This window comes from Elephantulus edwardii, unplaced genomic scaffold, assembly GCF_000299155.1.
Source record: "Elephantulus edwardii isolate Elephantulus edwardi_28Jun2011 unplaced genomic scaffold, EleEdw1.0 scaffold00315, whole genome shotgun sequence".
Taxonomy (NCBI): domain Eukaryota; kingdom Metazoa; phylum Chordata; class Mammalia; order Macroscelidea; family Macroscelididae; genus Elephantulus; species Elephantulus edwardii.
In genome coordinates, this window is record NW_006400065.1 from 577,897 (window position 1) to 584,595 (window position 6,699).

At 46.0% G+C, this 6,699-nt stretch overlaps 1 pseudogene; it reads right to left on the reverse strand.

Annotated features, from left to right (window-relative positions):
* Window positions 1-6,274: 6,274 nt before the first annotated feature.
* Window positions 6,275-6,699, reverse strand: part of LOC102862937 — a 1,435-nt pseudogene continuing 1,010 nt past the window's right edge.

Sequence of the window (6,699 nt, forward strand, 5' to 3'; positions counted from 1 at the left end):
TAGTCAACAGTCTTGGCACCAGCAGCCAGGAAATTAAAAGGCGCATTGCCATGGGAAAGTCTGCTGTTAGGGACCTCTCCAAAGTGTTGAAGAACAATGGTGTTTCTCTGGAGACTAAGGTGTGTCTGATACAGGCCATGGTCTTTGCAATCACTTGTTCTAATCACTCAAGAGCGGTACTTTCGTAAATTACTACCTGACTTGGGAGGGACTAGCAAGCATTATGCTGAGTGAATTAACTCAGCCCCATAAAGACAAATACTGTATAGAACCATTACTATAGAATGTTTATGAGGATCCAACAGGAGGGAGGGTGGGAGCAGAGGATTGAGGAGGGGTTGTGTGTGTTAATCATAGGGTCACACAATTTGACAAGTGAGGGGTGTAAAGAAAATGGGAAAAATCCAGACTGTAAAACAATGTATTTGAACTTTGTAAATGAATCAGTATAAAATTTAAAAAAAAAAAGAAAAACAAAATAACTTTGCCAAGCATGATTCCTTTCTCCAGGAACTGACACTTCCTGATAAAAGCATACCTGAAGAGAGTGAGATCAAGTTTCACCATCTTTTCTTGTAAGGAACATTCTGACCACTTCTTCAAAGATGGAGGTGTCTGTTCCTTGGGCGGCCCGTTGTTGTCGTGTTGATGAGAACATTCACAATGTGCTAGGCACCAGGCAGGTCCTCTAGTCTAACACCATCCAGAACCCAGCAATGAGGAGGCCGGCTCAAGGCGACCTCTGTCCCAAGGCCACAAAGGAAGGAGGGTCCTACATCTGCCTGGGGACCCAGGTCTCTCTGACTCCTTGAACTCTTCCGTACCCCCCAGGGCTGATCTGAAGGGTGCCGTGAGCATGGCAGTCAGAGGACACACACCCCCCTCGAGCAGAAGCACCTCAGGCTCTGCTGTGTGACCACAAGGATGTCCTTGGACTCTCTGGGCCTCAGTTTTCCCCAATCTGTAAAAGGAGGAAGGTCCTTGGACTTTCTTCATGTCTCCAGCCAGATATTGCCCACTCTCTCTGCCCTTCCCAAGCCAGAGAAAGGGGCCTCACCCGCTCCTCACAGAGATGTATCTGACTGTGTCGGATGCTCTGGTCTCCTGTCTACACGAGTATTCCCCTGCCGTCAGCTCGTCTGACCTGTATTGGAAGCCCTGGATATCAGAGAAATGGGGCAGCATTGCCCAGGCTGGAAGTGGCCTAAAAAAAAAAAAGATGGGTGGGGAGGGGAAATGCAAAAGGTCAGGATATCTTAGGTTGGGATTCTAGGGAGGGGAAGAAAGAACTTTAACTGACGTGTTGAGTGTAGTAACATGGCATCGTCTTGTAGGGTTTTGCACGGCTAACTCAAAGTAGGCTTCTCTCTGGTGGTTTGAATCCACCAAGGGCTCCACTGGAGAAAGACGGACAATCTTTTCCAGTGCAATTAACAGTCTCTGAAAATCCACTAGAGGCTCAGCTATGAGTTGGTTCCAACCCAATGGCAATGAGTGCTAGAATGAGGATGAGAAGAGCGACGCAATAGGTTTAATGCTGTTGAGTTGCCTGCAACTGTGTGCAGCAGCCCTGAACCCTGCTCTGTCCTGTACCAACCTTATTGTCTCTAACACACCTACCCTCGTTATCACAGTCACTGGATCAATGCTTCTCATCCAGGGTCTTCCTCTCTTGCATTGTCCCTCCACCCTCCCAAGCATGATGCTCCTTTTCAAGGACTGGTCCCTTCTTGAAACATGTGCAAAGAATCTCAGATGAAGCTTCAGAATCCTTGCCTCCAAAGAGCAGCCTGGTTTCATCCTCTCTAGGGTAAACCTGCTTGTCCTCTTAGCAGTCCATGGTATAGTCAATACTCCAGCACTATAGCTCAAAGGCATCAATTCTCTTTCTATCATCCCTAGTCATGTCCAGCTTTCTGATGCATAGTAAGTAATTGCAGAGACTATTGCCTGGATCAGGCACACCTTAGTCTAGAGACTGACGTCATTGCTCTTCAGTACTCTGGAGAGGTCCCTGACAGCAGACTTTCCCAATGCAGTTAGTCTTTTGATTTCCTGGCTCCTGGTACCAAGAGTGTTGATGGTGGAACCAAGCAAGCTGAAGCTGTTAACCATCTCAATCTCTTCACCATCTATTATGATGCTGCCAATCGGGCCAGTGGTGACAATCTGTTTTCTATTGGGGAAATTACTCCTCCATAGTTCTTCCCGGTCTTTACCTCTCCATATAACCAGGGCAGCCAATCCCATAGGAGAGTCTATACGTCATCAGTCACCAGGCCTCCCACCCCCACCCCGGGCAGATTTGCTGTGGCATCTTAAAGGCTTTTGAGACCCATAGAGTGGAAATGGGAATGGGGGCTTCATGGCGTTGGGAAACAGGTACAGGAGGGACCTCAAGAGCTCTCGAAGGTTCTCTACACGTAAACCCCAGGCCAACAGTCTGCTTCAAACTTTCAAATCTCAAACTCCCAAATCCTCCCAGCCCTGGTTTACCTTCCAAATCTGTCAACAGACCCACTGCCAGGAGTGGGAGGAACAAGAGGAGCGTCATGGTGCGCAGGGGGCGCTGCGGAGCGGCCAGAGTGGAGGCGATCAAAGTCCGTCTTCATCTCCCCTCCCCCAGCTCCTGCCGAAAGAAGGAATAATTCTGTCCTGGAGGCGAAGAGGGTAAAATTTGGTCTCACATACTTTGGGCACGTTGCCAAGAAAAACCAATCCTTGGTAAAAGACAACATGCTGGGAGAGGTGAAGGTTCACAGAAAGAGAGGGAGACCCTCAACCAGGTGGAATGACACAGCGACTGTGACAGTGGACTTGGGCGTGTCAGAGATCATCACGATGGTGCAGGACCGGGCCCTGTTGCTCATAGGGTCGCTATGAGTCATAACTGACAATAAAAACAACAGCAGCATGACTTGACGTAAGTTCAGAGACCACAAGAGAGCTTTATGACCCTCAAACCAACCCCACCGATGTGCTTAGCACGTTCAAGCAAACCCAGAGAACGGTATTTTCCTTCAAGAAGAGTGCAGTTCAAAGGAGCAAGGTCAAGTGTGGATGGTTCACCCTCAGAATTGCACCATGAGGTGGGGAACTCGCCTGATTGTGTTCTTCATGATAATCCTACAAATGACCCCGTGTTATCTGTTGTTATTGTCAAGCATGTTTAACTATGACTCATGTTATTGTTTTTGTTAGGTGCCCTTGACAATATGACTCATAGCAACACCGTGAACAACCGAACTGAGCCCTGTCATATTCTGTACCATCCTTACACTCTCACACACTCAAGCCTATTGCTGCATTCAGTGCATCAATCCACCTGGCCGAGGGTCTTCCCCTCCTTGGCCACACCTCCCACCTTTCCAAGTATGAGGCACCTCTTCAGGTAATAACCTCTCTTAGCAATATGTCCAAAGTAAGTGAGATGAAGCTTCATATCTGTTTGTCTTTTGGCAGTCCATAGGATCATCAGCATTCTTTTCCAACACAACAGATCAAAGGCTTCAGTTCTTCTGTCATTCTTAGTCATTGCTCAGCTCTCAGATGGACAGCAAATGACTGAAAAGACCAGTGCCTGAATCAGGTATACCTTAGTCCTCAAACTGACATCATTACTCCTCAATAATTTGGAGCAGTCCCTGCCTAAGACTTTTGCAGTGCAAGACGTCTCCTGATCTCCTGACTGTTGGTACCAAATATACTGATTGTAGATTGAAGTAAGATGAAGTTGTTGACTGTCTCAATCTTTTCTCCACCCATCGTGATGTTGCCTATCAGTCCAATAGTGAGTACTTTTGTTTTCTTGACATTGAGATGCAATCCGTATTGAAGTCTGCAGGATTTAACCTTCTGCAGCAAATGCTTCAAGTCCTCCTCACTTTCAGCAAGCAAGGGTGTGTCATCTGTGTAGCAAAGGTTGTACTAATGAGGATCATCCAAAAATGGTTCAAACACTACATAGATAGCTCTCAGACATTCAAGCTGGATTTAGAAGAGGCTGTGGAACCCTCGCTGATGGGATAGCATTGCTGACATCAGATGGATCCTGGCTGAAAGCAAAGAACACCAGAAGGTCTATCTGGGCTGTATTGACTAGGCAAAGGCACTTGACTGTGTGGATCATAGCAAATTATGACTAACATTGAGAAGAATGGAAATTCCAGAACACTTGATTGCACTTGTGCAAAAACTATACTTAGACCAAGAGGCTGTTTTTTCTCTTGAACAAGGGAACACTGTTGTTGTTAAGTGCCATCGAGTCATAGGCGACTCAATAGCGACCCTATGAATGAAATGAAAGACCTGGACACCTGTATAACTTTCATCCTTTCTCCAGGTTTATAGGGTTTCCAGAGGCCAGCTATTGTGGAAGTGGATGCTACTCCTGCTTCCAAGCTTGTTTTAATTGGGGAGCTTCACCAAACACTGTAACCATGGGTAACCATTCTTGCACTTGACACATCAGTGTCATAGTGTTCAGCTTCACAACAACCACGAGTTACCTCTGTACAGCAGCAAGTGGACACACCAGGGCTATACCACCTAGAAGAATGTTTCACCAAAAACAAAGGCAGGCCTGAGGTCTGAGGATTAGAGTCCCCGACCTTTGGCTTGGGAGCATGACTTTCTGTCCACTAGGCCAACTGATCTCTCTCTATGCTGTTGTTGTTGTGTTGTTGTATTGTTGTTGTTATTGTTGTTAAGTGCCATTGAGTTGTAGGCAACTTATAGGGACCCTATGAATGAAAGACCTGGACACCTGTGTAACTTTTGTCCTTTCTCCAGGTTCATAGGGTTTCCAGAGGCAAGCTAGAGGTGAGCTCTGGTGGCCTAGTGGCAAGAAGCTGCACTGCAATCCCAGAGGTATGTGTTTCAAATCCACCAGATGCTCTGCTGAAGAAAGAGGGACAATCTCCTTCTGTACCAATCAGATCCGATTTGATGGTACACACACAAAAAATAATAAAAAAGGGGAACACTACATAGTTTAAAATCAGAAAAGGTGTGCATCAGGGTTGTATTCTTTCTTCATACCTATTTAATCTATACGCTGAGCAAATTATTTAAAAAGCTGGGCTCAATGAAGAAAAATGTGGCATCAGGATGGGAGGAAAACTCATCCGTAATTATGACTCATAGTGACCCAATAACAACAGTTCCAAACCCTGCCCTCTCCTGCCCCACCACAATCTCTACACGCTCAGACCCAATGTTACAGCCACTGTTGCCAGAACTCAATCCTGCTCTTCGAGGGTCTTCATCTCTTTGTTGAATCCTCCACTTTCCCCCAGAATGATGCCTTTTTCCAACGACTGGTATCTCATGGCAACATGCCCGAGGGATGTGGGACTAAAGATCACTGTCTTTACCCTCAAGAAACCCTCTGTTGCACTTGTGTGTGTCCTTTTGGGAGTCCATGCAATCTCGTTTAAGGTAAAACTTGAGGTCTGTCTGACTTTGGCTCAAGTAGACATGGTCATGAGCTCTATCTGGGTCACCTGGCTAGACCACTAGGTAAGCAGGTGTTAGAAGCCCCAGAACCAATGCTGTAAGCTTTATGAATCTGTCATTGCGTACCTGTCCTGTCATGATCCTCTGCCGCTTGCAATAGTTTTCTGGATCACAAGAACAGCCCAAATATCCAAACGCAATAGAATGGCCTGAGAAATTGTGCTATATTCACGTGATGGAGTACTATGCAGCACTCAGGAGCAACAATTTTAAAAATCACTACATAACTTGGGAGAGGCTGGAGAGCATTATGCTGCATGAACTAACTCCATCTTATAAGGATAAATATCGCATAAGATCATTAATGCAAAAATAGAAGGTTAACTAGTAAAACTTTAGGATATCATTGCTGATTTCAGATGGATCCTGGTTAAAGGAGGGTGGGAACAGAGGGATGAGGATAGGCAGGGGGGAAAATCATGAGGTTGCACATTTTAGGGGGGAGGTTAAAGGAAATGGGAAAGCTCCAGTAGGGATCTGAAAAGACAGGGTAATGGCGGGCATAGTTCAATGGCGATTAATTTTATAAAGCATAATAAATGGGAATGATTGCATGAAACAGAACATGAATTAAGGATAGTATGAAACAATGGATATGATATTTGTATGCACACCAATATAAAATAACTTTTATAATTTATAAAAAATAATATTTTTTTTTTCACAGAGAAGACAAACTTGTATTTTATTTGCTCCACTGAGGGGAGAAGGAATCACGTTACCACAACATGGTTTTTCCGGTTGTTGTGGTCCTGGGTCATATCAGCAGTCCAGCAAAGCCATCCATCCCACTCCAGTGGTAGGTGCTTGGGAATGGGGCAAAAGGGCCAATCTTGTGGCCCCGGCGTCCAGTGGCCTCTCTGACGTGGCAGGGCTGCGTGGCATCGCTGTGAGCCTCATCACAGTCCACAGTGCTCTTTTTTCTTTTCCATTGCTTGGTTTTAGCCGAGTCCTGTGCTGCGTTCCCCAGGGATCCTGATGTCATTTTCCTTGAGGTCTGAGATCCGCTTGATGGAGTCGTTGGTGTAGAAGGAGGTATGTTCTCAGCAGAGTCTTTACTGGACTTCATGCGAGAACCCTCCACAGAATTGTGATACTGAATGAAGGTTGCAGAAATGGCGTGACTGAAGGGGTCCCCTGCCTTGGTTATCAGGGCTTGCCTTACAAGAAGAGCCAGGTCCA